Here is a 10,108-nt window from a genome sequence, read left to right as displayed (position 1 = left end):
AGAAGGCTTAAGAAATATAGGCACTCACTGATAAATGTGAGGATCTGGGTTCAATCCCAAAAGCTTACATAGTTGAAGGAGAAAACTGACTTTCCCTAGTGGTCTTCTGAATACCATATTTATGTAGAACACACACAGCCATAGAGGAGCATGCACACACACACATAGACACACACACACACACACACACACACACACACTGGGGGGGATACATAAATATGATTTTAAAGATAGCTACAAAAAATTAAAAATATTTGTAATAGAAGATAGAGAAGAAATGAATTATAATACTTTTAGAATAAAATAAAATTGACATCATTAAAGAAATCTATATAGAAATACAAGAGTTGAGAAAGGAAAAAAAGACAAAGTGGAATCTGGTATGTGATGAATATATAAGATTGAAATCAGACTTCTGGTGAGATGATTCCCACTGACAAAGCAAGGAAGAGCAGGGACCATTCCCCTGGTGTCTCTTTGCTGCACTGTTAACAGATCTCTCATCTTCAGCTGTACCTTTGCAGGAAGGCAGGGTTGAGGTCATTGTGCATCCTGTGGCTTGCTTTCATTATGTGCCTACCCCTGTTAGGCAGGTTCTCTTCCTTCCTTGTTTGCTTGCCTAGCACAGGGTAGAGAGTTTCTGTTGCCACTTTTACAAATTTCAGTCTGAGTGTTCTTGGATCTCACATGTTCCATGGATTCTCCATGCTTTCGACAATATCCATGTCTCTATTCAGTCAAATTCCTTGCAAAGGAGAGCAAATGTGTAGTGGTATGGGTAAGCTGGGGTCTCTTTGTCTTTGTTCTATGGTCTATGCAGTCTACAATGTAGTTCTGAATTCTAACCTACAGAGTATTTCATAGCAATGAGGAATATATGTGTCTAGACATGTTATTTAAACACGAATTAAATTTCAATTATGTGCTTTAATTAAATCTAATGTATTAATATACATATCATTAAATGTCAAGTAAAGCCTAGAGAAGAAAGTGACTAATAAAATGACAGTTCCCTCTATTTTTTTTAATTATGTGTCTATATCTCAGTGTGCAGGTGTTTATGGATGCCAGGAAAAGGCATCAGGTCTGGAGCTGGAGTTCCAGGAGAAACTCCTGTAAACACTGGGACTAAAAACCAAATTCAGATCATCTGGAAAAAGCCACAAGCACCCTTATGTTACTGAGCCATCTCTCTAATCCCAAGACAATGTTTCTAAATTTGCTTTGTGTTAATAATCAAATACAATTGGGTTTAGTAAAACTAACTATATTTGACTTGAAAGTATTTATATAAATTAAAATATTATCTTTCTATATTAAGAGTAACCTTAATGATAATATTCACCTCAAAATGGAGATCTTCTCCTAAAGCATTTTTATCTTTAAATATAATGAATAATACTTTTTTATACTTTACTTCTTACAATACTAACTTTCTACATTGATAGTTATACCCATTTTACTCACTAGAACTCTTTCAGGTAGTAGGAAGTATTTATTGTATTAGTAAGTTTTTCTCTTCTCATATAAAAATGTATGAATATGTATTTGGAGTGGGCCTATAGGTACTTATTCTTTCTTTCTTTATCATGACTATAAATGGATACTGCACTACCCTGACCCAACCTTTCCTTACAGACACATATTGACATTATTCCTAGGTTTGGGTCTTAGTGATTCAACCTAACATATACTGAGTCATGGTCTGAACTTGGACACAAAGTCTATGATTTAAGTATTCATTCCATTACTTTTGATAAATCCCATATTTTCTATCAATGTTTTTCAATCTTTGGTTAATGTGTAGTTATTGATACAAGTTTTTAATAGCCACTGAAATAAGCATGGGAAAGAAAGGATGAAAATAAAACCACACCCAGAACTTTGATGGCTGAAGATATAATTTGATATTATAAACCTCTGTCTCTGTTTCTTTAAAATCCCTTGAGCTAGTCTTGTGATAACCATGAAAGTTGCAGTTAAGTGTATAAATACCCTACCTTCACTGTCCAGCACATACTGGCAAGTCTTTGATAGAATATTCATTGTTAATGTGTGCTTGTAACCTTTAACTGACTTCATACTGTTTCTCTACTAACACTGGCTAAGAACCTCAGTATTTCTCTCATTGCTTCTCATTTTAGAGTTGTCTACATATTGTACTTTCTCAAAGTGGATGTTTTCAGACTTTTCCCCAATAATAATAATAATAATAATAATAATAATAATAATAATAATAATAATAATAATTTATTTTTTGAGGCAGAGTTTCTCTGTGTAGCCCTGGCTGTCCTGGAACTCACTCTGTAGACCAGGCTGGCCTCGAACTCAGAAATCCACCTGCTTCTGCCTCCCAAGTGCTGGGATTAAAGGCATGCGACACCTCTGCCCATCCTAAAATTATTTTTTAACAAGCATATGAGCATTACAAAAGAAGATACTTGGTAATTTGTCATTTTTTATTTTATTTTTTAATAATAAACTTTATTATATTTATTTATGTTTTGGATTGCTGTCTGCAAATAAAATCTGCTAACTAGAACAGGCTTACTAATGATTAAATAACCTGTGAGCCTTGGGGGGATATTCCAGGCTAATGAAGGAAACAGGATAACAAATGGTACCTGAGTTCAACTTCTAAGTTCTTCTTACATAATGCCCTTCTGGGACTAGCCATTTGCCTTCATACCTCTCTTCTCTCACTTCTCACCTACTTCTCACCTTGTTCTTTTATTTATCTTGAACCTTCACACACAATCTTAGTGGCTACTTTATGTGCTCTGGTCTGAAGGAACATAATTAGAAACTAACTGGTTTTCTTAAGTGTTATATACATTGAATACAAAATAAAACGGAGAAAAAATAATAGTTTTAAATAGTTGTCTATTTTCTTTGGCTAAGAAAGTTAATTGATAAGACAATATCATGAGTGAGACATGACAGTAAAAGAGAAGGGGTAGGAGAAGGAGGAGGAGATGAAGATGCAGAAAATAAAGGAGAAGGAGAAGGAGGACGGGGAGGAGAAGAAGGACAAAAGGAGAAGAGGGAGAAAAGGAAGAAGGAAAAAGAAAAGAAGAGGAAAAGAGATAGAGGAGGATGAAAAGGAGAACAAATAAGGAGGCGGAAGAAGGAGAAGAAGAAAAAAGAAAAGAAGGAGGAGGAAGAGGACAAGGAAGAGGAAGAAGAGAAAGAGGAGGAAAAAGGGAGGGTGGGGGAAGAATACAGATTTAAGTATTCAGAAGGTCAGTGCCCACACAGAGGAGAAACTGGTTTTTAAGAGAGGAGTGTGATCACATATATCTTCTGAAGGAATTCCAGGATATTTATGAGAGAATATTAAACTCACATCTATGGCAAAAACTGTGCTTCTTTCTTTCTTTTCACAGTGAGCAGCCATGGGAAGTTTGAGCTTGACTTTTGATTTTTATTTTGTAGAAAATAGACTGTTAAGAGAAAAAGAGTAGCCGGGCGGTGGTGGTGCACGCCTTTAATGCCAGCACTTGGGAGGCAGAAGCAGGCGGATTTCTGAGTTCGAGGCCAGCCTGGTCTACAGAGTGAGTTCCAGGACAGCCATGGCTACACAGAAAAACCCTGTCTCGAAAAACCAAAAAAAAAAAAAGAGAGAGAGAGAGTTACTACAGACAATAGAATGTAAAATATTTGAAATAATGTAAAGAATAATAAATGAAGGTTATATTGCATTTTAAAAAATTAATTGAATTTGTAAAACATTTTTCACAAGGGAATTTGGTATATACCTATGATTCTCATCTTATTTTCATTTATTCTGATAAGGACTTTCTCTGACTTTTTAAGACTCATTTAAAAATTCTTATTTTTTAAATAAGAAGGTTCTAATATCAGTGGATAGGAGTGACTATGAATGAATAGAGGTTTCTCTATTTTCCTGGGATTGCGCCTTGCTCTTTGACAGTTCTCACAAGAGCTGAGCAGTCTATAACACAGTGCTGGTTTTGTATGTGTTTCTTAACCATCACTCTATGGTCTCTTTAACATTGAAAATTTACTGTCTTACATTTCAGAAAGCTTCTCATTGTTGGTCGAAGCTGCAGGGAGGTCAGAGCAAATGAAGGATTGTGTAATGTTTTCATTTCTTTCGGCTTTCTCCTCACATACCTCTTCTCTGCCATCATTTCCTTATTCAAAATAATTTTTTTTTAAGAATGCAAAGCAGTAAGACACACATCTACAGCGTCATTTTATCTTAAACATGTCTTTAAAGTCCTTATTGCTGGGTTCATGAGTATTGCCATGTACTTCATTAGGACTACAATGTATAAATGTGAGTACACAATTTAATGTAAGATAATGCAGGCATTATGGAAATCACATTGGAGGCTCCTCAAAAAATTTAAAAAAGAACTAGTGTATGACATGGTAACTTCACTCCTGAACATATATCCAGAGAATTCCACATATTTCCATAAGGTGTACACACTCATGATTATTATGACTCTATTCATTATAGAGAAGGGAAACTCAGAGTAACTGTGAATACTGGCTTCTTGTCCTGAGTGTTAAAGTGTAACATGACAGGAATTTGAAAACACTGAGAAACTTGTTTGGTTTTTTATTTTATGTTATCATTTTAAATCACAATTGATGAATAAATGTATTTTGTGGAGTGTTCTCTTTCAAGATTTATTTTTATTGTTTAATTCATTTATACATACATATGTGCATGTGCGTGCATGCATGCGTGTATGTGTGTGTGTGTGTGTGTGTCTATGTGCCTGTGGTTAACAACATGTGAGTTCAAGTGCCAGAAAAAGAGTATCAGATCCTTTGGACCTGGAGATACAGGCAGTTATAAGCTATCTAATTGGGTGATGGGAACTAAACTCAAAACTCAGATTCTCTGCCAGAGTACTGAGTACAGAGTAGGCACTCTACCACTTAGCATTCTTTCTAGCCCCTCTGTTAACTTGATTTTATTATATTTTAATTAAAATATTATTACATGACTTCTTCCTCCTGATTTTCTTCCTCCAGTCCATTACATAATCCCTCTCACTCCCTCTCAAACTTATGGCCTCTTTCTCTTTGGTTGTTATTGTAACACAGACAACCATAAGCATGAGGCTGTTTAGTAATGCTGTATATATATGGTTTCAGGACTGACACTTTGTGTTGGATATCCAAATAGGGGTTCCTTTGTAGTGAAACAAATTTTCTCTCTCAGCAATAAATTGTTACTGGTAGTTCTTTTTATACGGTTAGGACTCTGTGATTTCCCCTTCCATGTTAGAATTTCTATTGTTGTCATTACTCAGGTCTTGTTTAGATGACCATGTTGTTGAAATATCATAGGAATAGGAACCCTGTAATTTCTAAGAGAAACCTTTTCTTCTGCAATGTTTTCTAGTGTTAGGTAGAGAAATTGTGCTGTAGGTGTATCCACAGGGGCTGGGCACCATCAGTTGGTCTCTGTTTTGTGACCTTAAAGCTTTATCAAACAACTATGGTATTATTTGACTTCTGTCCCACTTTCTCATGAAGGGAAAAGTGGGAAAATGATGAGAGGGGGTTAATTCTTTAGTTGTATTAAATAAAAAATTTAAAGATACATTTGTAAATTTATTGTAATTTTCTAATTTTAATTAATACTATACAAATAGTTACTATAAACCAGACAGTGGGGCACTATAAGCAAATAGTTTTTAATGGCATAAGTCTTTTCACCATTAAGTTTATTTGGATTGGAAAAGGCAAGAATAAGTAACTAACTTAGTAACACTAGGCAGGTTCATTAATACCATGTGGGAAAATAAAGCAGGAAGCAGAGGAAACAGAATGGACAAAACAGACATGAAAACAGCAACAAGGAATGATAGCTGAATCATGAAGAGATTTGGGGGAGACACATTTTTAGCAGAAGAGCTATTTAGAAAGAGCCAGAAGCAAGAGAAAGAGTGTAAGCACAAAACTAAACAATTTGAGGGAGGTCCCTAATGAAGTGAATACTGATAAGAAGCTGAAGCAAAAAAATTATATTACATATTATATTTTGTGTTACATTATAGTAATATTTATTATTATATAATGTAATATAATATTTTATATCAAGTATTATGTTTTGTTATAATATAATTATGTAATATCACATTATACAATTACTATATAATTATAATCATATAACTATTGTATATAATATAGTTATATAATATGAAAATTATATAAATAAAAGATATATGAGTATATACTATATTTTATTAGTATTTTGATAATCTGGATTGTCCGATTCTTCACACAATTCTTCTATGTGTGAAGAACTTTTGGCAAACTTCTTTTTTTAGAATATGAAGACTCAGACAGTCCAGAGGGAATTTTCCATTGCACAATATTGCATCGGATAACATCAGTTTCCTAACCTAACAGATAGAATTATACCTGGGAATTTTGTGTCTGTTAATTCTTCCATGTGCTTTTCTTTAGAAGCCATCAATGGCATGATGGAAATGAGAACCTAAGTAAATCAGTCAAAAAACCTTTATGAAAACTCTCACTACTACGATGGATCATGTGAAAACATTTATGAACTTATTAGAAATTTTTTTTTTAAAAAGGAAACACAAAAATCCCTTAAGGAATTTCAAGAAAATGCAACCAAACAGGAAAAGGAATTAAACAGAACCATGCAGGATCTAAAAATGGAAGTAGAAACAATAAAGAAATCACAAAGGGACAATACCCTGGAGATAGAAAACCTAAAAAAAGATCAGGAGTCATAGACACAAGTATCACCAACAGAATACAAGAGATGGAAGAGAGAATCTCATGTGCAGAAGATACCATGGAAAACATTGACACAACTGTCAAAGAAAATGCAAAATACAAAAAGCAAATATACAAGAAATCCAAGACACAATGAGAAGGCCAAACCTAAGGATAATAGGTATAGATGAGGGGGAAGACTCCCAACTAAAAGGACCAGTAAATATCCTCAACAAAGTTATAGAGGAAAACTTCCCTAACCTAAAGAAAGAGATGTCCATAAATATACAAGAAGCTTACAGAACTCCAAATAGTTTAGACCAGAAAAGAAATACTTCCCGCCATATAATAGTCAAAACATCAAATGTACAAAACAAAGAAAAAATACTAAAAGCAGTAAGGGGAAAAGGCAAAGTAACATATAAAGGCAGACCTATAAGAATTACACCAGACTTCTCACCAGAGACCATAAAAGCCAGAAGATCCTGGACCGATATCATACAGACCCTAAGAGAACACAAATGCCAGCCCAGACTACTATACCCAGCAAAACTGTCAATCATTATTGATGGAGAAACCAAAATATTCCATGACAAATCCAAATTTACACAGTATCTCAACACAAATCCAGCACTTCAAAGAAAAATTGGTGGAAAACTCCAACACAAGGAGGGAAACTACAACCTAGAAAAAGCAAGAAAGTAATCTTCCAAAAACCCCAAAAGAAGATAGTTACACAAACATATCTCCACGGATGTTAGCCCAAAAGCTTGGATTAGCGAAGACTCAACCCACAGACCACATGAAGCTCATGAAGAAGGAAGACCAAGAGGGAATGCCTCAGTTCTACTTAGAACGAGAAATAAAAATGCTCAAGGGAGCAAATAGGGAAACAAAACATGGAACAGACACTGAAGGAGGGGCCATCAGGAGACCTTTCCACCTGGGTATTCACCCCATGTACAGCCACCTAATCTAAACACTGTTGTGGATGGCTGGAAGTGCATAATGTGAGGAACATGATATAGCTGTCTCCTTAGAGGTCAGCCAAAGACTAAAACACTCAGAGGACAATGTTCACAATTAACCACTGATATGATCAGGGGTTTCCCAATGGAGAACTTAGTGAGAGGACTGAAGGAGCAGAAAGGGTTATTGACCCCAGGTGGAAAGCAACAATACCAAACAACCAGAGCCCCCCAGGGTCTAAACCACCAGCCTGGGAACACATAGGGAGGGACCCAAGACTCCAGAGGTATATGTAGGGGAGGATGGCCTGTCAGACATAGGTGGGAGAGGAGTTTCTTGGTCCCATAAAAAAAATGAATGAAAAATGAATGAATGAACACACAGTGGGGGGGGGATGTGAGGGCGGGGAGGGGATAGTGAGGGGGTAGGTGTGGTCACTGCCTCATAGAAGCATGAGGAGGGGGATGGGATAGGTTTCTGGGTGGTGGGAGGAAGTAGGCTAAGGGGATAAAATCTGAAAGGTAAATACTACAACCCCCTGGGGGTGGGAATTTTTTTTTCTTGATACTAAAACTTGTTCTGAGAATTGTATATTGCAGAATACACAGCTTTGGTGTATCTACTCATTAAGCATACTGAGCAGACCTGCCCAAACCTCTGATGTCCTGGAATTCCATCTGGATTCAGTGAAGACACAGCATCAGAGGCTTATCAACTTACTCTCCCCCCCACCCCTCTTCTAAAATCTCAACGCCCTTAATCAGCTTGAAGAAGTTAAAGAAGAGTCAGCGCCCCTATTCCCTGAGCTTGGGGACTAATGTGGTTAATAATGGTCTGTCTTTCTAGGGTCAAGTAGTGGTTTTGTTGGAACAGGGGGGATTAGCTAGGACTTACTGCATAGCCATAACCTACTGGTAGAAATCTGTATAATTATTATCAAGATGAAGTTATAAATTCTTAAATGGTACAAAATTTACTTTGATCTCAAATTTAAGGTTTTCATTGGTACGAGCCTCTTATTAATATAAAAATGAGATGAATATTGATACACTCATGGGCATTGTGCCTGTATAACACATTTAGGAATACAATGCCTAGACCCAGCCCTTTTTTAACTTTTTTAACTGATTTGGGATGGTTAACCTATGAGTTAAGGGACTATAGCAAATTCATATTTTTGAGTTTATTGTTAGGGTGCTTTCCATATTTTACTTAGAAATAGCTGAGAGGAGTTAACAGAAAACAGTCCAGGTTACCTTACATGGATAGTTGGTTTTCAAAACATCAGAAGTCCATAGAACTGATGCTACAAATATTTATATATTAATGTTCATATTGATTAGAGACCTGTCTGCTCCTGACAGCTTCTTGTCGTGGATTCTAAGAAGAAATTGAGCATCCTTGGAGTTACTCCAGTTGTGTGGTAACAGCCACTAGGCAAGAATTGCCTCTCTCCATCTACAGACAAATTACTGTCCAGAAAAGGACACACATGCAGAATAGTTGACTGATTATATCTGCCTAGACAGAGTAATCAGTCCTTAATAATCCTGCATCACCAAGGTCTGTCAGATGATTCTGGGCCAGAAGGCTGAAGATTTGATGCTCCAACGTTCGGTAGTATAGGGGCTTTTCAGGTGTTCAGAGGTCTCTATAAATTGGCTAAGTTTTAGAAGCTATGCTTTGTGCTTCCCACAATTATAGTTAACTCAGTCATTCTGGATTTCTGACGGGGTTGAAAACTTATAGCTATTTACTGTAAAAGAAAAGATTTGAGTGGATGGTCGTCAGCTGACATTCATCCTAAAGCCAGGTTCAGAAGTAAATGTTTTAGTTAGGATAGATGACAGAGGTGCTGGTTAGTCAACAAAATGATGGACTGGGTATTAGGACTATCTTGTACCTCACTGGTACAAATTGGCATAATTATGCTCTAATTGTATTTTGAGAGAAAAGTTTCATTTTAACAGGAAGGGTGATGTGTAGAAGGAGTACTGAGAGGAAGAAAAGGAGTAAGAAGAGGAGGAGAAGGATAGGAGAAGCTAGGTGATGAAAGAGAGAAAGAGGGGGGAGACAGGGAGGCAGATATTCATGTATCTCCACCAGTCAAAGATAGTTGTTATATCTAGGTTGGTCAGTGGGTTACACCTCTGATTGAACAATTCCAAACTTATAATGCTTATGATTAACATTATTTAAAAAAAATGTATAAATGCAAAAAGGAAAAGGGGGCATGGGATAGGGGTTTTCTAAGGGGGGGGGAATGGGGAAAGGGGATGGCATCTGAAGTGTAAATAAAATATCTAATAAAAAAAAAAAGGAGGTGATCGTATTCAGGCACGATCATCACAGTAGAATTGGAGTGAAAAAAAATATATGAGATGCTAATTATTAATCGCCTTTG

Source organism: Arvicanthis niloticus, chromosome 17 (assembly GCF_011762505.2).
Source record: "Arvicanthis niloticus isolate mArvNil1 chromosome 17, mArvNil1.pat.X, whole genome shotgun sequence".
NCBI classification, from domain to species: domain Eukaryota; kingdom Metazoa; phylum Chordata; class Mammalia; order Rodentia; family Muridae; genus Arvicanthis; species Arvicanthis niloticus.
This window is presented reverse-complemented; position numbering follows the sequence as displayed.